This window comes from Artemia franciscana, chromosome 16 (assembly GCF_032884065.1).
Source record: "Artemia franciscana chromosome 16, ASM3288406v1, whole genome shotgun sequence".
In the NCBI taxonomy this organism is placed as follows: Eukaryota; Metazoa; Arthropoda; class Branchiopoda; order Anostraca; family Artemiidae; genus Artemia; species Artemia franciscana.
Genome location: NC_088878.1, coordinates 33,995,576 through 34,023,159, shown reverse-complemented (window position 1 = coordinate 34,023,159; position 27,584 = coordinate 33,995,576). Strand labels below are relative to the sequence as shown.

General features: G+C 36.1%; 1 protein-coding gene and 1 long non-coding RNA gene across 2 annotated transcripts in view; one reads left to right on the top strand and one right to left on the bottom strand.

Annotated features, from left to right (window-relative positions):
• Positions 1-27,584, bottom strand: part of LOC136037369 (high affinity copper uptake protein 1-like) — a 90,375-nt gene that overhangs the window by 57,445 nt on the left and 5,346 nt on the right. The window lies entirely within an intron of this gene.
• Positions 626-27,548, top strand: LOC136037370 (uncharacterized). Its single transcript, XR_010619921.1, has 2 exons — positions 626-1,919; positions 27,386-27,548. It is a non-coding gene; the product is annotated as an uncharacterized LOC136037370 (long non-coding RNA).

Below are 27,584 nucleotides of genomic sequence, written 5' to 3'. Positions count from 1 at the left end.
CGAGGCAAATCTTCTCAGGCTCGTAACTTTTGATGGGTAAAACTGATCTTGATGAAACTTATATTTTTAAAATCACATTAAAATGCGATTCTTTTGATGTAACTATTGGTATCAATTTTTAGAGTTTCGGTTACTATTGAGCCGGGTTGCTCCTTACTATATAGTTCGTTACCACGAACTGTTTGATAGCGCAGAAGAACTGCAATTTTTGAGATGCTAACAGGGAATAAGGGACAATTCCCTCCCCTCTAAATTTTGAAAAACAAAGTTTTTCGTATTTTTTAAGAAAACAAAAATTCCCCCTCCCGAAAATAAAATTTTTACTATATTTTTTATTGAAAACAAGTAAAAAAAAAATCCTTCCCTCTTTATTTCAGACTGACGCCCCTAGATATTAGCATTCATTATTTGCTGTTTTTTTTCTTCGCAATTACTTTATAATGATTTGTACAACCCAGAAGCATCCCGAATATAAAACGAGACATCCATTATAAACATCGTATAACAAAAAAAAAAGAATTTATATTGGCAAGTGGTCCTGTGAATGGGATGACAATGAGAGCAAATTATGAGAAAATTTTCATTAGACGAGACGGCAGATTTTATCGACTTGCGTCATTGAAAATCTGTCGGCATTCATCAGTGAATGCCGTAGTTCCAAAATGAATGCCGAAGCAAGCTCTTGGCGGCATTCGTTAGGAAACTTTGAAACATAAATATAGGAATCACTTCACAAAGTGCATTTTTTCGGATTTCTTTATGGTTTTAATGAAGTGACAAGTTACTGAAAGAAACGAGATTTATTGAAATATGAAGAATTTGATAGATTCTGAGAGGATAATTTTTTTTTCAGGTCGTCATTTAGTAAAACAATTATTCTGCAAAGTACTTCGCGGACACGAACTGCGTCTTCTATGATGTTCCATTGAACAAGTGATGAAAAAAAAGAACAGATGCGAGAACAGGCTTTGAACTTCCTTGGTCGCAGATTTTTCTTTAACATGGAATTTCATCAAAATGAAGAGTCTTCCCTTGAAGTCAACTGGTGACAAAATATGTTTTTACAAAAGTCAAAAAATTAAGTGAACGACTACAGTCTTTTGAAAAGAAAGCCTCTGAGAAAATCTCGCCAAGAATTTTGGAACGGTAAAAAGTGGAAGTAAAACCCACAAAATAATAAAATAAGGTGCACCTTTTGATGGAAAGCAATTAAGAAGCCGTGCAGAGAACGCTCCTTAAAAAAATCATTCATTATAAAAATCATTTCAGAGAATAGTGCCTCAAAAACAAAAGGAAGTCTATTGCAGTTTCACAACTTCCCAAATCGCAGCTATCCCTGCATTTACGGTAGACACACTGGGTAGCAGACGAAGAGTAATACCATCCCATGCTACGCGTTTCCAAGTGTAGTCATCAGCCGTAATTACCTCTAAGCCCAAGCAGTCCCCCATACCTGGATATAGCCCAGAGCTATATACACGAGTCTGCCGATTTGCATTATCCTTTGCACTTATTTTTCATTTAAAACGGTTCACAGTGCCAAATAATACAAATTAAAAAAATAAACAACACTATTAGCAAAAAATTCTAGATATCCTAGGGCTATAACCAGGCATTAGAGATGGGGGAGAGGAACAGGATCACATTTGTGACGGTAGAGACTATTATAATTGGAAAGAGCGCTGAATCAATCAACTTGGTATCACTCTTTTTTATGTCTGATTTCTTTGTTACTCTAGAATTTTGACACAATTTCTACAAAGCAAGCCATTTGAGGACATGATGGATATGATGGACATAGACATGATGTTAAAGAGTTGATTCTGTTTCAAGAAATACTGGAAAGCTTACGGTCAACTCATGACACCGAAATAGAAATGCGTGAACCGACACATCGTAGCCTACAATAATACGCACAAGTGAGATTTTTATTTATTTATAATTTAGCATATTTATAGACATCTACTTTTTATCTAGATTAAGCTGCTATATAATATTTTGGTTTTCCTGCTTCAGGCAAGGGCTTTAAAATAAAAACCACATACTCAGTGGCGGATACCCAATTAATGCTTGGGGGAGCACCGATAAAAATTAGGCTTCCCCGTGATACTTTTTGCCCCAAGGCCCTGTAATTAAGGCAATTTCTGAATGTGCTATCCCTACCACATTCAAGTACGTGATCTGAGTAAAACCGGTTTCTTTGTCTGCATTCGGAGATAATCAGCTTAGCCTGAGTGAGATAACCTATTATGGAGGAATATTTCAATTAAATATTTAATAAATAGAGTCGGTTAGGTTAGATATTTAATGCAATGTGTTCTGGATGGCCTGCTTGCCATAATTCTCTGTTTCCACTTGAAAATTTCCAATATTCTAGTTTCCAGAAATTAGTAACTAAATATTTAAATATTCATCAGATTATGGTATATTTCATTATAATTAACCTAATATCACTTACTGAGTGTGGTCGGGACAACACGCAAGTACCAAATCAAATTTTGTCTATTTTCGTTTCCAAATTTAGTTATTTTGTTTTTCACATGATTTCTATAAGCTCTGAAACATGGGTGTTTCAAAAAGCTGGGAAGAACCTGCTGGTTGTAAAGGAATTGCCTAAGGACAGTTTTGGTTACTTGTTTGACTGACCCAAAGCTTAGATACCAATATACATTTATGGAAACTCCTATGAAGGTTATGAATTTATGAAGACGCGTAGATCGTACTACAACACCATAGGCAAGAATGCAATTTTGTTTTGTTGCATACACAGCTTCCTGTGCTGCCAGTTTCCTGTCTCCAACCGCTAGCATCGCTACCGCGCACTGTGTCCCAAAAAGAAATCGAGTTCTCATAACTGTATATTGGTGTCTAAGCTGTGGACTGATCGTGCTCCACCTCCAATGAAAGAAAGACTAGGACGGTTATGTCACGTTTTATAAATGATAGCCTGCAATAAATAGCGCCCTTTGGCCAACCAGAGGGGGGGGGTCACATAAAGGTAGGAACGGTCTCAAATGAGATGGGAAGAAGTAATAAAAGACGATTTAAAGGAAATTAAAACTTCACGTGAGGGAGTGTTGGCAGATGTCTGGTTTGAAGTTACACCATTATAAAAATGTGCCAAAAGTACCATTTTTCTAGTGAAAACACGACGAATGAACGATATCCACCCAAAAGAAAAAAAATGCGCTAATTTCAAAAATTCACTGCGCAACCACCGCAATTCAATTTGCCCTATGTGGCAACTTTGGTAAGGTATTAAGGAATGAAGCTTTGGGTGTCTTGGGGCTAAAGAGAAGCACGATAGCTCTGTTAGTCTCAGACAGGTAGATGCTGCCTGAGAAGTACTGCCTTGAAACATGGAGTTTCAAGCAGCAACAGGAGGAGTATTTGAAATTTGATAGCACATAACTGCATCAGCTGATTCGACCATTATTTAAAGTGAATTTTCACTTTGCTTTAGAGAACTGACTGATTGCATTAGAGACTCAAATTGCTTATACCGCGGTTCTTTAAAAGGATTTGAGTACAGTTTTTACGAGAATCTTTTTTCTAAAAAAAAAGATTGGCTAAGGGAAGAAAAGAGCGAAGGCAAAACTTGAAACTTTCAAAAATTATTGCTTCGCAGTCTTATCAGGGTCGCAGCAGTAGCTATAACCTAGTAAACAGCGAACCACAGCCCATAGTAACTAAAAGTTGAAAAACGCGTTGTTAAAAAAACTGCCTAGTAAAAAGAAATTGCCGTCTGACACTGAGTCAGGAATGGTAACTATCGTTCAAGTTAATCATGGTTGCAGCGGTAGCTGAAGCCTAGTAAAGAGCAAACAGCAGCCCATAGTAACCAAAAGTTAAAAAAGGGTTTTGAAAAACCGCCTAGTGAAAAAAAGATACCGTCTGACACTGACCCAGGGTCGGTTCGTCTTAAAAGTAAAAGTTTACTGTGAAAAGACATGTATGGTAATTTCGAAAAAAAAGCCTGAAACCCCTCAAAAATGACGTCAGGTCAATATGAAAAGGGTACGGAATCAGAATGGTCGAAAACCTTTTAAGGGAAATTACAGTCCCCCTTCTTGAAAACAAGGAAACTTTTTTAGCTGACTGAAAAGACTGGAGGGCAACTGGTCCCTCTCCCCCAAAGTTAATCAATTAAAATTTTGAGATAACCATTTTGTTCAAAATTGTTCAAAGCTCCACTCTATGGTTTTGGTGATGATATGATCCTCCATAGTCCCTGGAGAAAGGGCTCTACGCTCTATCGGTGTCGGGCGTATCGACATCACGAGTATCGGAATGGGTGTATTGTTATTGGCCGTTGTGGTAATACAGGTATCTTAAACAGATTTTTAATAGCTCATATAAAAGATATTGCTCATATCTACATCCTTCCTATAAATTCCACCATCAGCAAATTCCGAATGGCACTAAAACGGCATTTTTGGTGCCATTATCAAGTGGAAAAGCTGGGGCTTGTGGCCTACAGGAGCTTTCTCAAATCGAGCAAAAATGACAAGAGAAAACTGACCTTTATCAGTGGATGCTTGAATTATACAGGGTTATCTTAGTTTTGACAACATTTTGGGGGGAAATAAATTTCAGCAGAGGGGGGGGGCAAAATAGGGTCTAAGGGAAAAGTGAGGTCTGGAGGGGCAGTTGCCGACTCTGCCCCATATCAAATTACACTCTTGGCCCAAACACCCTGCCACCTAGTGGCTGGAGAAGTGTGGGCATATATGGTACTGGAACTACTCAAAGTTGTATATTGAAGGAAGGATTACTTATTGTTACACTTACTTTAAAAAATTAAATATCTATGTCTTCTTTAATTTTTTTTGACAAAAAGAAAAAACACGGTTTTGATTTCTCTTTCCACTCTTAAACTTACTTTTTCCTTCTATTTCCCCTAGATTGGAGGTGATAGAAAATTATATAAAGGAATGAGTTTTCAACTGACACTAAGGAGCAACATTAAAACTTAAAAGGACTAGAAATTGTTCCGTATAAATACACGAGCTAAGAGCTTATATGGCACTTGTGACGAGGTCGGAAGAGCCAAGAGCTCATATGGCATGAGCTCTAGCAAAATTCTAAGAATAAATAGACTGATTTAAAAGGAAAATCAGAGGCTCAATTCCGGTCGGGTTTTAGAATAAGAGCTCCGAGACACGAGGTTCTTCTAAATATCAAAATTCATTAAGATCCGATCACTCATTCGTAGGTTACAAAAACCGTCATTTTTTCTAAATTTTTCCTCTCCTTTCAGCCTCCCAGATGGTTGAATCGGGGAAAACGACTTTATCAAGTCAATTTGTGCACGTCCCTGACGCGCCTACCAATTTTCATCGTCCTAGCACGTCCAGAAGCACCGAACTCGCCAAAGCACTGGACCCCCCTAACTCCCCCAAAGAGAATGGATCCAGTCCGATTACGTCAATCACGTATCTACAACATTTGCTTATTCTACCCACCAAGTTTCATCCCGATCTCTCCGCTCTAAGCGTTTTCCAAGATTTCCAGTTTTCCCCCTCCAAATCCCCCAAATGTCACCGGATGAGACACACTCTGAGACACGATATCCTTCTAAATGTCGAATTTCATTAAGATCCGATCAACCGTTCGTAAGTTAAAAATGCCTCATTTTTCCTAATTTTTCCGAATTAACCGTCCCCCAATCCCCCCCCCCAGATGGTCGAATCAGGGAAACAACTATTTCTGATTTAATCTGGTCTGGTCCCTGATACGCCTGCCAAATTTCGTAGTCCTAGCTTATCTGGAAGTGCCTAAACTAGCAGTGTTGTTTCTAAATTAATTTTAATCAAAAATGAGCAAAGACTGATTTAAAAAAAAACTAAATTTTTCCGAGAGAAGTAAAGAGCGAAGTTGAAACTTAAAACGAACAGAAATTATTACTTGCAGGCTATCTAACATATATCAATAAAACTAGTGCAAATAAATCAACAGGTGATATTTCCACATGTCTGTAGAATAAGAGAAAACTAGCGGTTTACTGAAAACACAAAGGCCAAGCATAAAAAAACAAGAATATTGATTTAGGAGTCAAAAGTAAATACGTAGCCTCACAACAACAAACTAATCTATAACGCTTTTCATAGTCTTACAAGAGCTGCGATATTAGTAACTTTCAGTATACAATTAAACTTATCCTAAAAACTTAGTCATAAAAATAATATGTTTAAATTCATTAAATAGCATACAAAATAATAGATTGATTTATCAGGTGATATCTTGGTTTCACCTAGTATTACTCGAAATGAAGAAAATATCAACCGTAATATGAACTCTGGAAATCCAAATATTTTTCTCTATAAAATGTAGAATTTTAAGTTGTGAAACAAAAAAAAATCATAAAATGTCCATTTCAGACCAAATCGACAGTCAATCGTTGAACTGAGCTAATTGTGCAGAAGTTTAGCCAAATTAAACAAAAAAAGAAATTAAGCAACAATCTAAAAATACTTCACTTTTATACTGTTAAAAGTGTCCTTAAATGGTTTGCATTTACCGCACCAAAACTGCTATATTATTTTGTGTTTTCAGTAAAGCGCTAGTTTTCTGTAATATTACAAACATAGGGAAATATCACAAGTTGATTTATTTGCACTAGTTTGATTGATGTATGTTAGATATGCTGGGAAGTAATTATTTTTGTTCGTTTTAAGTTTCAACTTCGCTCTTTACCTTCCTCGCAAAAACTTTTTTTTGATTGGTCTAACATATATCAATAAAACTAGTACAAATTAACTAATTATATTTCCATTTTGTTTGTAGGATTACAGAAAACTAGAGCTTTACTCAGCCATTGAACAACATACAAAAATAATAGATCGATTTATCAGGTAAAATTTTGGTCTCACCAGCTATAACACCAATAGTGAGTAACAGATAATTTTAAATTTTTAGAAACATACTTTAGTATTCTTCGAAATGTAGATCAAGCAAGCCATAATATGAATTCTGGAAATCCAGTTATTTCTCTCTATACAACAGACAATTTCAAGTTATGATACAAATTCTAAAACTAGTCTATAGTCCTAATACTATCAAGGTGGCTTCACTACGGACTTGTGTCTACAGATTAGCCAGGAAGTGCCCTTTTTTGAACCTAAAAAAAAGTCAATCATTGGACTGAGCCATTGTGCTGAATTGACACCAAATTAAACGAGAAAAAAATAAAGCAACAATTATAATATATTTTTCTCTTATACTGTTAAGATTCCTTAATCGGATTGCTTGTACTGTACAAAATACTCTAATTTGTGTTTTCAGTAAAGCGCTAGTTTTCTATAATCCTACAAACATAGGGAAATATAATTAATTAGTTCATTCTTACTAGATTTATTTAAAAATGTTAGATAGACTGTGAACCAATAAGTTTTGTTCGTTTTAAGTTTCAAAATCGCTCTTTACTTTCCCTCAGACAATTTAATTTTATTTAAATTAATCTTTGCCTATTTTTAATTTAAATTTAATATATAGGCAACACTGCAATGATCTTTTGTTTTTCTTTTCAGAGGGGCAGTCCCCTCATATACAGAGTAGTTACTGTTTATTTTAATTTTTAATGTTGCTCCTTACTTTCAGTTGAATTTTTTTTTATAATTTGATGTGCACAATTTTGATGGCGGACAACCTCGACAATTACGAAAGAGTAACTATTTTTCTAAAGAAGATTTTTAAGGTTTTCAAAACCTCAGCAAAATGTTCGTATGTCAAGCTTATTTCATTGAACCTATCCCCTCCACGGATAAACACCAACAAATTTTGAATAACACCGATTTTTTTTTTTTTTCAACGTTGCAATTATTAAAGAGAGATGCTTAGAATATATTTTTCCCTTACCAAATAGCACTTTGGTATTTAGAAGGTGTAGGCTGCGGTAGTTCTACTCCTACTAAGGACTAGAACTGCATGACTCATAAGTTCATCCACTAGAACTGTGGAACTCTTGTTCGTTATACGTTTGACTCGATTATTCATTTTAATTTCTGTTCCTTTGCGAATTCTTTTATTTTTCTACAACAGTATTCATTGTTTGTATCTATTATGTGATTATTTATTTTAATATCTGTTCGTTTTGGGTCTTATTTGTTCTTTTGTATGAGTTTTTCTTATTTGTTCATTGATAGGCTATTTTTCTTCGTTTTGAGTTTGAATTATTTCTTCGTAAAAATTTCTTATTCGAAAAAAAAAATTTAATTTTTAAATAAATTTCTAAAACAAGGTCGCGACTCACTTTTTGGGTAACTGCTAAACCCGTCCTGGGTAACTCCAGGATATGCAAAAGTTCAGATGGCACTGTAAAGCTAAAAGCTTTTTTTATGGAATAAAAACGAAACAATTTATTCTATTTTTGTCCTACATCATTTAACAAATGTTGCTAGAAGTTATTTTGTATTTAAAAATTAAATAAGTTACATATCTCTAAAGGCCTATATGCAGTATCTACAAGTATAGAAAATGAGTTAGGGAAAGTTCAATTGGAAATCTAATCATGTTCAATTTTTCATTGACAGAATTATTTCTAAGTCATCAAATTTAATAAAAAGCTAAATTTTTATTCCACAAAATCCCTTTTATTTTCCTTTAAATAATGCCCTACTAAGCAAAGGTTAAAATTTTTGAATTTTATCGTACGGTTGTAGAGAGTTACAATTCATTTGATCAAAAACAGAACTGTTTCCAAGTCAATTTCCAAGAAAATCTTAAGTAAATATTGTCAGCTAGAAAATATGCAATTAATGCTGACTTTTCGTTTGAATTTGGTTACGTGAGAAGTGTAATGTAGCCCTAAAGATAAAAAGAAAAACTTCCTTATTTGACAGTTTTTTTTTCATATAACACAAAAACACTGATAGTTCAATGCCATTTAAACCAGAACACTTTTCCAGAATCGAAAAACACAATTACGATCCATAATCCTGCTTCTTACCAAGTGTACTGGGGATACAACACCCCCTTCTGGTAGACAAGTTGAGGAAACAATTTAGGGACCCCACTTCCTCTATCTATTTCACAAACCAGATTGGAAATTTGACTTCAAAAATGGCACAATTAGGATACTAGCTCTCACTCTCAAGGGAGGTCAGTTGGGATCACACAATCACATCTGTAGGAAGTCTTGACAACGAGAATATACAGTAACACTTATCTTTCCCCCACACAGTCTGAATCAGCCCCAACCTTCAAAAAGGCGAAACTAGAGCATGGAATACTAGTTCTAACTAAGTTTGGTTGAGATGTGACAAACCCTCCGGTCATTGTTCTGCTGACGTGATTAGGAGACTTCACTTTCTTTCCCCCACATAGGTCAGTTCAAGGTCCCAAAACTTTCAACTTAGATCTTACTTTCCACCAAGTACCACCTGATATTTCATTTTCGTAAATGGCCTGTAATTAAGAATTTAGGGACCTCCTTCCCCTCACAGGTCGGATCGAGTATAAACTCTAAACAACCAGGACACTTATTCTTACTTAATATTAAGTTTAATTAAGACCCAACGACCCGTTCCAGAATGGTTTTGCGGTCAGAAGAATTAGGGAATATCCTCCCTTCGAAGAAGTCGAATTGGGCACAACATCCCACAAGGCACAACAGCTACTCAAGCTTTCCAGAAATTTGCAGTCGAGATCTGATAACCTCTTCAGCTAGCTGTTCATACGAGAATTATTTAAAAACCCTTCTCTTTCCCCTCCCCTACAAAGGTCGTATAACATCCAAATCTTCAGATAGTTCAACAAGGACAGTGACCACTGTATTTTCAGTGTGTTGCTGATATATTCAGTGTTGATATATTCAGTGTACACACTGATTTTCAGTGTGTTGCTGATGTATTCAGTGTTGATATATTCAGTGTACACACTGATTTTCAGTGTGTTGCTGATATATTCAGTGTTGATATATTCAGTGTACACACTGATTTTCAGTGTGTTGCTGATATATTCAGTGTTGATATATTCAGTGTACACACTGATTTTCAGTGTGTTGCTGATGTATTCAGTGTTGATATATTCAGTGTACACACTGATTTTCAGTGTGTTGGATATATTCAGTGTTGATATATTCAGTGTACACACTGATTTTCAGTGTGTTGCTGATATATTCAGTGTTGATATATTCAGTGTACACACTGATTTTCAGTGTGTTGCTGATATATTCAGTGTTGATATATTCAGTGTACACACTGATTTTCAGTGTGTTGCTGATATATTCAGTGTTGATATATTCAGTGTACACACTGATTTTCAGTGTGTTGCTGATATATGGCGAACCTTTCTGGTAAATGGTAAAAACACAATTTTAGGAAACTAAAAATATCAGCATCGGTTGTAGACCCCCCCCCAAGCTACCATTAAGATATTTACTCTTCCTTTTATTGGATTTTGTTGATATCCGACGATTGTTCTGTTGATAATACAAGGTTATCCTATTCAAATTTTGTCTCCCACGGAGGTTTGGTTGGGTCCTGACCCCCTCCCCCCAAAACGCATAGCTAAGCATCAGTTCTTAGTTCTCACTAAGTTTGGTCAAGATCCAACAATCAATTTTTGTAGATGTTCTGGTAGCAGAAATTTAAGAACCCCGTCCCCTGCAGAGACCAACTCATGCACAGACCAGGCCAGATCCATCCATCGACCCATGCCCGATCCATCGACCATACACTCCACAAGACATAATTATGACGTTAATTCTAACGTCGTTTTTGGTTTGGTTCAAACTTGAAAAGTTCTTCATTAGGTATGGTATGTGACAAAAAAATCCGAACCCCTCCCCCTACATGTCAGATTGCGTTTTTTTTCAAAACCAAATTCTTGGCCAAAGATTTGTATGCTTAAGAAATTTCCATCAAAATTTCATCCCAGGAAGTTTCATCAAAATTTCATTAAGGACCAAACAAAATTGGTATCTAGATTTTTCCATTGACTATTCTAGGATTACTTCAAGAAATCTGGAAGTTATTCAAAACTTTCGATCTATCGCCGTGAAGTGATAATCCCATGTCAAACAGTTCGTGGTAACGAACTGTAGTAAGGAGCGACCCGGCTCAATAGTAAACGAAACTCTAAAAAACGGAATTTTGATGCTAAAAGATACATCAAAGAATCGGATTTTCATGCTGATTCTAAATATACAAGTTTCATAAATTTAGTCTTTGTCATCAAAAGTTACGAGTCTGAGAAAATTTGCCTTATTTTGGAAAATAGGGGGAAACACCCCCTAAAAGTCATAGAATCTTAACAAAAATCACACCATCGCATTCGGCGTATCAAAGAACCCTATAGCAAATATTTCAAGTTCTTATCTACAAAAATGTGGAATCTCGTATTTTTTGCCAGAAGACAAATCACGGGTGCGTGTTTATTTGTTTTTTTTTTTTTTTTCCAGGGGTCATCGTATCGACCAAGTGGTCCTAGAATGTCGCAAGAGGGCTCATTCTAACGGAAATGAAAAGTTCTAGTGCCCTTTTTAAGTGACCAAAGAAATTGGAGGGCACCTAGGCCCCCTACCACGCTCATTATTTTCCCAAAGTCAACGGATCAAAATTTTGAGATTGCCATTTTGTTCCGCATAGTCGAAAACCATAATAACTATTTCTTTGGGAATGACTTACTCCCCCACAATCCCTGGGGGAGGGGCTGTAAGTTACAAACTTTGAGCAGTGTTTACATACAGTAATGGTTATTGGGAAGTGTGCAGACGTTTTCAGAGGGATTTTTTTGGTTTGGGGGTGGGGTTAAAGGGAGAGGGCTATGTGGGAGGATCTTTCCTTGGAGGAATATGTCATGGGGGAAGAAAATTTCAATGAAAAGGGCGCAAGATTTTCTAGCATTACTATAATAAAAAAACAATGAGCTCTTTATGCTAAAGTATTTTTTAATAATTTCAACTATTTATTCTACGGCCTTTCTGATTCAGGGGTCATTCTTAAAGAATTGGGACAAAACTTACGATTTAGTGTAAAGAGCGAGGTATTAACGAGGGTACAAACCCCCTCGTATACATAATAAAAATATAAGAATATAAGAGTTTGTTACATAAGTTAATTCTTAAGTTACGTATATTTTTTTACTAATAAAAACGTTCGTTAAAAATTAGAAGTTCTGGTTGCCTTTTTAAGTAACCGAAAAATTGGAGGGCAACTAGGCCTCCTTCCCCATCCCTTACTTTTAAAAATTGTCTTATCAAAACTAAGAGAAAGCCATTTTGCCAAAAAAAGAATTAATATACAAATTTAATTTTAATAATTTATGTGCGGAGAGCCAAAATCAAACATGCATTAATTCAAAAACGTTCAGAAATTAAATATAAAAAAAACTAGTTCTTTTGACTGAAAGTAAGGAGCGACATTAAAACTTAAACGAACAGAAATTGCTCCGTATATGAAATGGGTTGTCCCATCCGCAATCCCTCGCTCTTTACGCTAAAGTCTGACACTTTGCCACAATTCTAATTTTTAAAATAATTAAAAGCTTTAGCGTAAAGAGCGAGGGATTGCGGAGGGGACAATCCATTTCATATACGGAGTAATTTCTGTTCGTTTTAAGTTTTAATGTCGCTCCTTACTTTCAGTCAAAAAAACTAGTTTTTTTATTTATTTATTCTATAAGAATCCAATTCTAAATGACCATTAAGAAGCACTTTTGGTGATGAGACAGTTTAGTTTTGCTTCTAGTTTCTACTACGTAATCCATCTAGGGAGATGGATTACCCCCACCCCCAGAATCCACCAGTCCAACTGATAAGGGTGAAGGGCACAATCAAAAGCCTCTGATAAAAGACAAATGCACAACTTATGCAAAATTAATCTGTAAACACTCAAAGATGTTGTTTTGGAATTTTAAATTATTTATTTTTTCGTACTCCTGTGTCATATGTTTTTGCATTACTTTTCTAGCTCACTGAAATAAGCACTAAGTAAATTGAATTTTCAAACGGCAAAATAAGTGGTTTTAGTGATAATTTTAAAGAATTTTTTTTTCTTACTCCTGTGTCATATGTTTTTGCATTACCTTTCTAGCTCACTGGAATAAGCTCTAAGTAAATCAAATTTTCAAACGGCAAAATAAGTGATTTTAGTGACAATTTTAAAGAAAAAATTTAAATTAATTATTTTTTTTGTACTCCTGTGTCATATGTTTTTTGCATTACCTTTCTAGCTCACTGAAATAAGATCTAAGTAAATCAAATTTTCAAACGGCAAAATAAGTGTTTCTAGTGACAATTTTAAAGAAAAAAGTGACAGGCTAAAATAAAAGTTACAAAAAGTGATTTTAGTGACTGTGGCCGACCCCTGATGAATGCATTCATTTGCGACCATACCTTTTTATTGATATTAGGACCATTGCCAACTATCTTTATTAATCTTTCAAGAAGTAAATTCTCGCTAAAAATACATTACATCAGCTTTTTTCACTGTTTTCTCCGTAAAAAATTTAAATCCGTATTAGGACCATTGCCAAGTATCTTTATTAATCTTTCAAGAAGTAAATTCTCGCTCAAAATACATGACCTCAGCTTTTTTACGGTTTTCTCATCAGTTGCATAAAAACTGAAATACGTCACCAGATGGCAGCTCACATCTTGATCTCTTAGAGAGGAACAAAAGCGCACTCTAATCTGTGGCTCTTTTTTCCTTTAGCGTTTGTAGTTCTGTCGGATTAAAAAAAAAAAAAAGCTTCACCTATGTTCTTCATAAGATTATGTTTACAGTATGGATTAACTGCACATTTATCATGTACATAGGTTTGTTTGCACTGATCAACATCTCAGGCGGTAGCTTACCAAAGAATAAGGCTTCAAAGACATCAATGATTCGTCACATAAAGCTGCAGACATAGAAGCTTGCAAGGCCTTGAATACCCATATGATTTCTGCTTTGTATGCAGCATCTCTGTCACAAAGCATCTCAAGAATTTTACTTCCATTGTTAGCTGATGGTTCTTCTCATTAGAACTGTCGCCTAGCAGATCCACACAATCCTAACAGTAACAGATTGAGATGGACTGCCATCTGTTTCTTCTGCTCGTCCGACAAAGCATGCTGATTCAAGGCGTAAAAGCCTTTGCGGCAGCTAAGATTACTCCTACACACTTTGCAGTAAAACAAAAGCTCATCATCACCATTTCGATACCATTTGTTTATCTTTCTGCCACTCCTGTCTTCTTTAGTTAACAAGGAGCAACAAAATTTGCAGTTGCCCATTGTCTTTCCAAATTATACTTGGAAGACCTGAGAGACATGTAGATTCACACACAGCAGGAAAAATATCAACGTTTTTGCCATGTAATATTCCACTCATGATACTTTCTTAGTGTTGCTCTTTACTTTTCATTGAAAAACTTATTTTGTTAAGTTAATTGCAAAAAAGATCACAACACCCAATTTCTCCAGCCTTCTCCCCACTAATTGCAGTAAAAAGGCTCGAACAGAAAACGATAACAATGTCGGAGACAATATCATATATATATATATATATATATATATATATATATATATATATATATATATATATATATATATATATATATATATATATATAATAAATTGTCTGTGTGTCGAGTGACGTCATGTTTGTATGTCGACTGACGTCATGCGTGTCGACTGACGAAATTACAGACCGGGACATCGGGACACAAATGACGACCGGGACACCGGGACATCTATATCTATAAAAATAAGTTGTTTGTCTGTGGGTCTGTCGACTGACGTCATGTTTGTGTGTCGACTGACGTCATGTGTGTCGACTGACGAAATTACAGACCGGGACATCGGGACACAAATGACGACCGGGACATAGGGAATATAAATGACGACCGGGACACTCAAAGAGAAAGCGACCGGGACACAAGGAATGTTCGATTAGCAATCACCATCAACAAAGCACCGGGACACAAATGACGACCGGGACACAGGGAATATAAATGACGACCAGGACACTCAAAGAGAAATTACAGACCGGGACACCAGAACACAAATGACGACCGGGACAAAAATGACGACCGGGACACAGGGAATATAAATGACGACCGCGACACTCAAAGAGAAATTACAGACTGGGACACCGGGACACAAATGACGACCGGGACACAGGGAAACAACAACAACGGGGACGCCGGGGGGCACAGGGGAATATATAAATGACGACGGGGACACAGGGAATGTTCGATTAGCAATCACCATCAACAAAGCTCAAGGGCAATCATTAGAATAATGAGGTATAGATCTGAATACAGATTGTTTTTCCCAAGGACAATTATATGTTGCATGTTCAAGAGTCGGTAAACCTGACAATCTATTTATATGCACAGACAATGGGACAGCCGAGAATGTTGTATATTCGCAAGTTTTACGTAGTTAAAAATATATATATATATATATATATATATATATATATATATCTATATTCATAGGCGGGACACAGGGACACAACTACAATGGCGCGTAACTAATATGGCGCGTAACGACTTACGCGCGCGGGGGGGCTTGGGGGGTGGGCGCGAAGCGCCTCCACCAACTAGGTGTTGGGGTATATATATATATATATATATATATATATATATATATATATATATATATATATATATATATATATATATATATATATATATATATATATATATATATACCTCTTATATATATATCCCTTTTAGTAAAAAAAAGAGAAGGGAAAAAAAACACATGGCCAAGTCAGTGTTTTCATGGTTAAATCCGTCATTTTTAGGACTCAACACAATTTAAAGAAAGTGTACGATTGATTATAAGATAATGCCCATTTTGGATTTTCAAAAAGTTATAGATCTGATTGTCTAGTTGAGATACGTGTTAAATAGCATGAAACTATTTTTGTCTTCTTTTTCAGGTGCCAACTTTTATAATGCCGAAAAACAGATTTTTACAAGTTTTTGTTAGAAGGTAAGTAAAGAGCACATTAGTGCTCTTTACTACACATTTACTACACATTCTTTACACTACACATTAGTGCTCAATACAGCACATTAGTGCTCTTTACTACACATTTACTACACATTCTTTGCACTACACATTAGTGCTCAATACAGTACATTATTGCTCTTTACTACACATTTACTACACATTCTTTACACTACACATTAGTGCTCAATACAGCACATTAGTGCTCTTTACTACACATTTACTACACATTCTTTACACTACACATTAGTGCTCAATACAGCACATTAGTGCTCTTTACTACACATTTACTACACATTCTTTACACTACACATTAGTGCTCAATACAGCACATAAGTGCTCTTTACTACACATTTACTACACATTCTTTACACTACACATTAGTGCTCAATACAGCACATTAGTGCTCTTTACCACACATTTATTACACATTCTTTACACTACACATTAGTGCTCTTTACTACACATTTACTACACATTCTTTACACTACACATTAGTGCTCAATACAGCACATTAGTGCTCTTTACTACACATTCTTTACACTACACATTAGTGCTCAATACAGCACATTAGTGCTCTTTACTACACATTTACTACACATTCTTTACACTACACATTAGTGCTCAATACAGCACATTAGTGCTCTTTACTACACATTTACTACACATTCTTTACACTACACATTAGTGCTCAATACAGCACATTAGTGCTAACTAAGTAAAAAGCGATATGCCTTCAAGGTATTTTTTTCTCTCACCAGACCACTTCGCATGAAAGAAGTTGTCAGAGAAACTCTGGACGGGGCACAATTGATTGGAAATTGAAAGTTCCGCTGTCCCCGAATCCCCTAAAGACACTTTCAAGATATTTTTGTTCTTTTACCAAACCCCGTCGTGTGAAAGAGGTAGTCGCAGAAACTTCTAAGGGAAGTTTAGGAAATTCTAAGTTCTCTTGCCCCAAGCCCCCTAAAGAGACCCGATGATTACTTTGAGATAGCAATTTTGTTCAAAACAGTCAAAAGGTCCAATAACTATGCCCCCAGGGTGAAATGACACCCCCAAAGGCCCCTCGAACAAGAGATACAAATTATGCAAATTGTCCAATTTTTACATATTAGGTTGTTTGCGGAAGGGAGGGGGATGTTTGATATTGGGTGTGTCCAAAAAGGCTAAAGATATCAAGATAAAACCACAGGAAATGTCGAACAAAATCAACTGACAATGCGTTAAATTTGTTAAGCTGAAATTTTCGAGGCACATCAGGGGGAATGTCTAAGTACATCAAAAGACATAACATGCATCCAGGTTTGTTAACATGCCGTATTTGCAATATCTCAGGAATGACAAACAGAAAATAGTTAAAACTTTAAGGCAATGTTAATCTAAACCGTGAGACAACATGTGCATCCAGATTGATAAAAGATCGGATTTACAATACATAGCACGAACGGCCAAGGGTGCTAAGGTACTAAGGGAACGGCCAAGGGTACTAAGTACCCTTGGAACGACCAAGGGTACTAAGGTACTAAGGGAACGGCCAAGGGTACTAAGTTGAAACTTTCAGGTAATATTAAATTTAATCAACAGACACTGGGGTGGTGGAGAGGTACTAAGGTACTAAGGGAACGGCCAAGGGTACTAATTTGAAACTTTCAGGTAATATTAAATTTAATCAACAGAAACTGGGGTGGTGGAAAGTACGTGTCTGCAATGTTTCAGGAACAACTAATGGTATCAAGTGGAAACTATCGGGACATACTGAACTAAACCAAAGGCACAATGTACATCTAGGTTGTCAGAAGTGAGTATTTGCAAAATCCCAGGAACATCTGTTATAATTACTATTCCTGTTTGCTTGAATTCTCCTCACTTCTTATTGAATAAAGCAACCATTTCCTTTTTTTCAACGTCATCCTTTTTTTAATTATTTTGGATTGAGTATAATAATAACAAAATAAAAGAAAACTAGGTGGAATTTTTATTTCTAGTCGTTTTGGTCAAATTCAGAGTTTATTATCTTTATAATCCTCAGATTTCCCCATAAAAGACTATATATTATGGTAACCAAGTTCTAACTCGTGTACCCACATTCCTGGTGAAAGGGACAAAAGGGTGTTACAGGCTGGCTTTTACTTTAAGAGATTAAATAAAACTGAAGTAACTGAATTAACTCAAGGTAAGGAGCGACGTTAAAACTTAAAACGAACAGAAATTACTCCATATATGAAAGGGCTTGTCCCCTCCTCAACGCGCCGCTCCTTAAGCTAAAGTTTTTTATTGTTTAAAAAATTATAATTGTGAGAAAGAGTCAAACTTTAGCGTAAAGAGCGGGGCGTTGAGGAGGGGATAGCCCCTTTCATATACGGAATAATTTATTTTTGTATTTAATTTTTAATGTCACTTCTTACTTTCAGTTAAAAAAAACTTGTTTTTTATTTAATTTCTGAACGTTTTTGAATTAATACAGGTTCTGATTTTTGCTCACCGTACATGAATAATTAAAACGAAATTTGCCTATTAATTTTACTTTTGTTCGCTAAATGGCTTCTCAAGATTTTGATCTGACGATTTTGAGACAAAAGGGCAGGGGAAGGGGCCTAGTTGTCCTCCAATTTTTTCGTTAGTTAAAAAGGCCACTAGAACTTTTAATTTTATTTACGAAGATTTTTATTAGTAATAAATATACGTAACTTACGAATTAACTTATGTAACGAACTTCTATATTCGTATGTTTTTATTACGTATATGAGGGGGTTCACCCCCTCGTCAATGCCCCGCTCTTTGCACTAAAGTTCAAATTTTGTTCCAATTCTTTAAGAATGAACCCTGAATCGCAAAGGCCGTTTAATTAGAATAAATAGCTCTTTTGAAATTAATAAACATACTTTACCGTAAAGAGCGAGGTATTGAAGACGGGGGGGGGGGACGAAACCCCTCATATACGTAATAATTCCTGTTATTTTTAAGTTTTAATGTTGGTCCTTACTTTCAGTTGAATAAAACTCGGTTTTTTTACTTAATTCCTGATTGTTCTTTTAAATAATGCTGGAAAATCCAGCGCCCCCTTCACAGAAATTCTCCTACCCCATGAAAAATTCATCCATGGAAATATCCTCCCACCTAACATCCTACACCCGACCCCCCCCCCCCCAACCCCCCGCCACAATAAGTACCCCTGAAAACGTCTGTATACTTCACAATAACCAATTCTATATGTTAACAATGGGCAAAATTTATAACTTGCCCGGGGACTGTTGGGGAATAAGTCGTCCTACAAGACACAGTTATTAGATTTTTCGACTTCGCTTCCGACAGTCCCTTTTCAACAGTCCCTTCCACGGGGACTGTTGGGGAATAAGTCGTCCTAAAAGACACAGTTATTAGATTTTTCGACTATGCTCCTCAAAATTTTGATCCAGTGATTTTGGGGGGAAATGAGCGTGGGAGGGGGCCTAGTAGCCCACCAATTTCTTTTGTCATTTAAAAAGGGCACTATAGCCTTTAATTTCTGTTCGAATGAGCCCTCTCGCCACATTCTAGCACCACTGGATGGATACGATCACCCTTGGAAAAAAGAAAAAGAAAAAAAAAAACAAATAAACACGCATCCGTGATCTTTCTTCCAGCAAAAAATACGTAACTCCACATTTTTGCATATAGGAGCTTGAAACCTCTACAACAGGGTTGTTTGATACTCTGAATCTGATGGTGTGATTTTGATTAAGATTCTATAACTTTTAGGGGATGTTTCCCCTTTTTTTCGAAAATAAGGCAAATTTTCTCAGACTCCTAACTTTTGATGGGTAAGACTAAACTTAACGAACCTTATATATTTACAACCAGCATAAAAACCCACTTCTTTTGATGTATCTATTGGTATCAAAATTCCGTTTTTTGAGTTTCGGTTACTATTGAGCCAGGTCACTCCTTACTTGCAGTTCGTTATCATGAACTGTTTAATTAAAAAAAAAAAAAATGCAAAATAAGTTTTTCAAGGTAATTTAAAGAACTCTATTAAACCAAAAATGAGCAAAAATAAAATCAAACAAGCGTAGAACTAGCACAAATTAGCATCAATATATAAACGAAACCCAAAACAAACAATAAATAAACAATAAACAAAACAATAAATAACTTTTTGTCAAACACAAAAAGAGCAGATATTATCATGACTAGGGCTAACAACCCCAATATCTTCACAAGGCCAGAGCATAATTTGCACTTCACTAAAAAAATAAAAAAAAATAAAATAAATTTGCGTTGTCAGTTTAATATACATATGCTCATATTTATTCTTTATAATCTTAATCATTTTTGATTTATTAAAGTTATAAAGTGGAAACTTTAAAATTTTTTCATTAAAGTGCAAATTAATTAATTTTTGTTCGTTTTATGTCGACATAGTCTTTCTCACGGAAACTGGATTGGAAAGCTGATTGCATTCCAATCACTTTTGACTCTTAAAAAGGGCACTAGAACTTTTAATTTCCAATTAAATTAGCTCATTTAAAATATTGATAGTTATGATAAAGCAGCGCTGCCTATGATATTGTTTGTATGTCTTTTTAATACAGGAATGCATAGTTTTTTCGTTTAATTGAAATTCCCCTCAAACGTTCCCTAAGAGTTTCAACTTATTGCCCTTAGTGATATTAAATAAAAAAAACGAGTTTTTTTAACTGAAAGTAAGGAGCGACATTAAAACTTAAAACGCACAGAAATTACTTCGTATATGAAAGAGGCTGCTTCCTCATCAACGCCCCGCTCTTTACGCTAAAGTTTGACTCTTTCTCTCAATTCTTCTTTTTAAAACAGTAAAAAACTTTAGCGTAAAGAGCGGGGCGTTGATGAGGAGGCAGCCTCTTTCATATACGAAGTAATTTCTGTGCGTTTTAAGTTTTAATGTCGCTCCTTACTTTCAGTTAAAAAAACTCGTTTTTTTTATTTAATTTCTGAACGTTTTTGAATCAATGCATGTTTTGATTTTGGCTCTCCGCAGAGGAATAATCAAAACGAAATTTGCATATTTTTTTTTTTTTGGGGGGGGGGGGCTAAATGGCTTTCTCATTATTTTGATCGAATGATTTTGAGAAAAAAAGAGCGGGGCCGAAGCCTAGTTGCCCTCCGATTTTTTGGTTAATTAAAAAGGCAACTAGAACTTTTAATTTTTTACGAATCTTTTTATTGGTAAAAGATTTACATAACTTATAAATTAGCTTACGTAAAGAACTTTTGTATTCTCATGTTTTTATTACATATATGAGGGGATTCGCCCCATCGTCAGTACCTCGCTCTTTACACTAAAGCTTAAATTTTATCCCAATTCATTAAGAATGACCCCTGAATCACAAAAGCCGTAGAATAAATAGTTGAAATTACTAAAAATACTTTAGTGTAAAGAGCTAGGTATCATAAGGAGGTGAGCCCCTTATATGGGTAATAATTTCTGTTTGTTTTAAGTTTTATTGCTGTTCCTTACTTCCAGCTGAAAAAGCTTTTTCACATTTATTTTTTAATTTTTTTTAAAATAATGCTAGTAAATCCTGATCTCCCTTCATGGAAGTTTTCTTCTCCCATGACAAATTCTCGATGGAAACTTCCCCCAGCATATCCCCCTCTTCTCAACCCCTCCCCCCGACCAAAAAAATCCTCCTGAAAACGCCTGTATACTTCCCAATAGCCAATACTATATTTAAGCACAGGTCAAAGTTTGTAACTTGTTGCCCCTCCCACGGGGACTGTGGGGGAGTAAGTCGTCCCCAAAGACATACTTATAAGGTTTTTCGACTACGCTGAATAAAATGGCTATCTCAGAATTTTGATCCGTTGACTTTGGGAAAATAATTAGCGTGGGAGGGGGCCTAGGTGCCCTCCAATTTTTTTGGTCACTTAAAAAGGGCACTAGAACTTTTCATTTCCGTTAGAATGAGCCCTCTTGCAACATTCTAGGACAACTGGGTCGATACGATCACCCCTGGGAAAAAAAAAAAAAAACAAAAACAAAAAAACAAAAAAACAAATAAACACGCATCCGTGATCTGCCTTCTGGCAAAAAATGCAAAATTCCACATTTTTGTAGATAGGAGCTCGAAACTTCTACAATAGGGTTCTCTGATACGCTGAATCTGATGGTGTGATTTTCGTTAAGATTCTATGACTTTTAGGGGGTGTTTCCCCCTATTTTCTAAAATAACGCAAATTTTCTCAGGCTCGTAACTTTTGATGGGTAAGACTAAACTTGATGAAACTTATATATTTAAAACCAGCATTAAAATGCGATTCTTTTGATATAGCTATTGGTATCAAAATTCCATTTTTTAGAGTTTTGGTTACTATTGAGCCGGGTCGCTCCTTACTACAGTTCGTTACCACGAACTGTTTGATTGTTACAGTAACCGGGAAGTTGTATTAAAAGCATACATAGCTTCTTCTGGCTAGTTCAAAATCTGTCACAACTTACCCTGAAAGGTCTAACTTAATAATGTAAGCTGTTATTGTGATATTGCTTTGTCACCCTTTTGACAATCTACATGATCATAGTTCGTTTTGATTTAGTTCAACACCTGTCTAAATATTCCTTGAAAGCTTCACCTTACCATCCTTAGCTTGCGTAGTAGCAATAAATATAGTGGAAGTGGTAGCATTGGTAGCAGTATGCGCACATCATCTTTGTTTTTGTTTTTTCAACATCCTCTCCAACATCCAATGTTCCAACTTAATACAAATCAATCTTAATGTATGCTCTTTAGACAGTCTAAGTGCACATAATGTCTTTTGTTAGTTCGAATTTGCCATAAATATTCTCTCAATTTTACCTTCATAGACTTAGCCTTAATAGTACTAGTATCACAGTAGTTGTGGTGGTAGTAGGAGAAGGCGTTGCAGCGTTAGTGTTACATTAGTAGCAGTAGTTGTAACAGCACTAGCAGCAATATTAATAGCAGTAGTAACATGTAAAGCTTGCCTTTTGATCAGTTGAACATCCCTTTCATGATGCCCCGGAAGTTTCACCTTGGTACGGTAAGCCGTTCCAAAAATATTGCTGATTTGCGCTTTTGACCCCCTTTTCATATTAATACTCAAAGCCTTACAAGTTGTTGGACTTGAAGTAGCAGTTAGATTAGCTTAGCAGCAGTAGCAGTGGTAGTAGTGTTAGTAGTGACATGCATATATTACCTTTTTGTCAATTGATCTTCCCATTTGAGTATTCTCTGAAAGTTCCAATTTAATACCCAAATCCATTTTCAAGATACGCCCTTTTGAAAACTTGGATGCACATAGTGTGTTTTTGATTTAGATCAAACTCCCCCTCTATATTCTATCAAATTTTCACCTTCATACGCTTAGCTCAAATAGTACTAGTATAATAGTAGTAGGAACAGTATAGTAGCAGTAGTGGCAGATTCATTTTGCCTTTTGGTCAACTGAATATTCCACTCATGATACGCTTGAAGTTTCTTCCTGATATGATAATCCGTTCTAAAGATTATTCATACGCCCGTATTGTCAATCTGTATGGACATATGCTTTGATTTAGGTCAACGTTTCCATTCAACATTTCCTCAGATGCTTATTTCAATATCCTTAGCCTTAGTAGCACCCGGTACAGAAGTAGTAGTTCTAGTGATAGTAGTAGTTGTGGTAGCAGTAGAAGCAGCGGAAGTTGTAGTAGTAGTATCGTGCAAATATTGCCCTTTTGGTCAATTGATCATCTCCCAAAAGTTCTGAATTAATATACTCAGTCATTCCTGAGTTACGCCCTTTTGATAGCCCATAATCTGAAGTTTATACAGCAAACCCAACCTTATATGCCCCAGTGCATAACTCACAGTCCTTGCCCCAGGACTGTTGGGGTTGTGTCAACCTTGGAGGCTTTGTTATATGTTCTTTGGACTATTTTGTTTTAGAATGGATATCTCACAATTTCATTCAGATGCGTTAAAGAGAGGTAGTTATGCAGGGGGGGGGGGGGGGCTAGTTGACTTCCAACTTTTGACTCTTCAAAAGGAACTAGAACAGGAACTAGGAACTAGAACTAGAAAAAGGAACCGATTGGAACTACAAATTTATATTGTCTGCATTTTGGGAGATGACGTGTGTGAGGAGAGGGGGAGGGTTAGCTGTTCTCTGTTCACTTTTGACTCTTAAAAGGGGCACTAAACTTCTCACTACCTTCCAATGAGCCACCTCTGAAGTGTATACGACCATCCTTTCTATAAAAACATTTTATGCCCACAGGGCATATCTTAAGACCCTTGCCCCGAGGGCTGTGGGGTGGTTGTCATCCTCAAAAACATAATGTCCAGGCCCTTCAACTACAATAAACAACATTATCATCTCGAAATTTTAGTGGATGTGTTGCGGAAATGATGGGCATTGAGGATGGGGACTGGTTGCTCTCAAATCATTTTGGACTCATAAAAGGGCCCTATAACTTTGATTTCAAATCAGATAACCCCCAGCTGAAGTTTATACAAACAGCCATTCCATAAAAAACTTTATATGCCTCCAGGGTACAACTAACAACTCTAGCCCGAGGGCTGTGGGGGGTTGTGTAAACCCTAGAGTTATTATTATAGGTTTATTTGACTATTTTGAACAAAACGGTTATATCACAGTTTCAATCAGATGCGTTTGCTGAAAAGAAGGGTAGTCGGAGTGCAGGGGGCTAGTTGCCCTCCATCCTTTTGACTCTTTAAAGGGAACTATAATTTCCAATTTTCAATGAAATGAACTCCTCTAAAGTTTATACAACAATCCCCTCCATGAAGACCGTATTTCCCCCCGGGGCATTACTTAAAACCCTTTCCCCAAATTGATATCTTAAAGACTTCAATTGGATGCATTTCGGGACATTGCGATGTGTTTGTGTGTGGGGGGGGGGAGCTGCCCTAAAATCACTCTGAATCTTAAAAAGGGGACTATAACTTCTGATTATCAATCCAATGAGCCCCCAGGGCATAACTTAAAGCCCTTGCTCCAGGGAACTGGGGGGGGGGGGGGGGTTGTCATCCTGAAAGACATAATTTCCCGACATTTCAACAACGTTGAACAAAATGGCTATCTCAAAATTTTGATTGGATGTGTTTTGGGAAATGGTGGGTGTGGGAGGGGGATTAGTTGCCCTCCAATCACTTTCGACTCCTAAAAATGGCACTAGGCCTTTCAATTTCCAATCGACTGAGCCCTTTTCGCAGTTTCTATGACAGCTCCTTTAATATGAAGTACCTTGGTCTAAACTCCCCCCCCCCAAAAAAAAAAAACAGCAAATAAATTAAGAACACATTGTGCCAACATCATTCATTACTTAGGCAGCGCTTTTATGCTGCCTATGATAATAAAATTTATTGCCAGGAGGGGGGAGGCCAATAGGAATATATACCACAACCACTAATACTAACAAATCCCAGCAGTACCAAGCTGTATGAGGCCAAAACATATACGCATGCTCCTCCTCTATCCCAATCTATTCAAAGCCTCCCTCTTTAAACCCTCCCAGGAAGGTCTCATTTCCCTTCAATCTTTCCTTACGACATCCTCCCACACCAACAAAAGAATACCTGCTTTCTGTTTAGCCCAAGACGGTTGGCCGGAAAGGACAATCTTTGACAACCTGTCATCCTTCACCTATAGAATGCGCCCTGGCCATCTCAACCTTTCTCTCATTTTAACCCTAGGAAGCGGAATTGAGCCGTACTTTTCGTACAGCCTACTCGCTGAAACACGGTCAGTCATTGGTTGCCTAAAACAATCCAAAGTCAATTTATCTGAAAAATAAATTTTCCTCCATTTTTTGGAGTGCCCATGTTCACAGCAATATCTGGCCACTGTCATCACTGTAGCTACCAATATTCTTATCTTGGTTTGCACACTTATTTTCTTATTCTTCCAAACTTTTGTCAACTGTAAAAAAATACCCTGGGCCTTGGCTATTCGACTTTTAACATCTTCACTCCTCCCATCATCTTTACTAATAATACTACTAAGGAAAGTTGGGCTGTCCACTTGATCAATCTTTTTATTACCCAATGTCATCTTTTCATCTTCACTTGTTCCCAGCCTTAGAGACTTAGTCTTCTTAACATTAATTTTCAAACACATTCTAGCACCCATAACTTGCAAAACCTCTAAAAGTCCATTCATTTTGCTCACACTTTCATCTAGGATGCTTAATTCAACAGCATAATCTAAATGCAGGGAAATTTTACTTTCCCATTTGACTTACGTATTTTCCCATTGCCTTTCCTGTGCTCCTTATGATGAAGTCTATCGAAATGATCCATATCAATGGGGAAGAATATAACTCTGCTTATGGTAACTCCTGATTTTGATACAGAACCAGCTACTAACCTCATTGCATGCCTTTACTGCAGCAGTATTATTCTCATACATTGCACTAATCACTTGAGTCCATTTGTCTAGTATACCATACAAGGATAAGATTTTCTTTAAAGCTATTCTATCAGCTGAATCAAACACTTGATCATAATCTATAAAACTGAGGAATAAAGGTCTTTGATGACCCTGACACTTCTAAGCTATTAACCAGAGGGAAAACTTGGTTGACACATCCTCTATTCTTCCTAAAACCACACTGTTGTTCTCTTAAAACTTTGTATATGGTATCTCTTACTCTAAAAAGTATTATCAATCTAAGTAATTTACTATCTACAGAAACCAGACTATTACCTCTATAATACCACACTCACTCTTATCACCTTTCTTATACAGGAGCTTAATTAGGGTTTTCCTAAAATCACTAAGTATGTCGCCTTTTTCAAGATTCATATTCATAATCTTTAGTAACTTTTTTCTAACCTCATAAGCACCATATTTAAGAAACTCATTTACCAAACTATCAGCATCCTGGGTCTTGTTTTCTTTTTTTTAGTCCACTTATTACTGTCACTAATTCTTCCTCACAAAAAAAAAAAGAATATTCCTTTACATCCAAGGTGTAAATACCCCTGAGATTGGCTAAAGAAACTCTTCCTAGTGAATGATTTGGCTTAGAAAAAATTTTTAATTTAGGATTTGAGCCCCTCAACTAATTTAAGTCTGGCACCTGGGTAGAACGTTAATAGATTTGATTAATTTTTGCCTGACAGATTCCTAGACTGGAATTCTTATGACATTTTAGTAGTTAGAATAGAATCACGGTTATTTTTGTTTATAGATTGACTGAAATGTACACATTTGAGTCTTAATGGCTTCCAAAACAAGGGGGTAATGCCCCCCTTGGAGCAAAACATACTCCTGTAAATGTGATAGAAACAGAAATCTATACTATGGGTTAAGTCACTACCTCTGGATCTACCATTGTAATTTAAGTGAAACCTTCCTACTCTATAGCTATTAAACTTTTGCTTTTTTTCAGTTTTTTTTTCAATGAATTAAGACATATTTATGCCTTTGGTTAATTTTCTGCTTTAATTTCAGGACGAAAACACCAACAAGCTCCAGTTGGCATAATCAATAAGAGGTGGAGTCTCAAGAAATCTGCAGGGCACAGAAACACAAATTTATTTTACATATTTTTGAAAACATTTTACGTTTCTTTTAGCATGTTTTTATTTTAATAAAATCAACCATAGCCTTCTCATGTTAATGTAAAGTAACAAGTATTCAACTGAGGAAA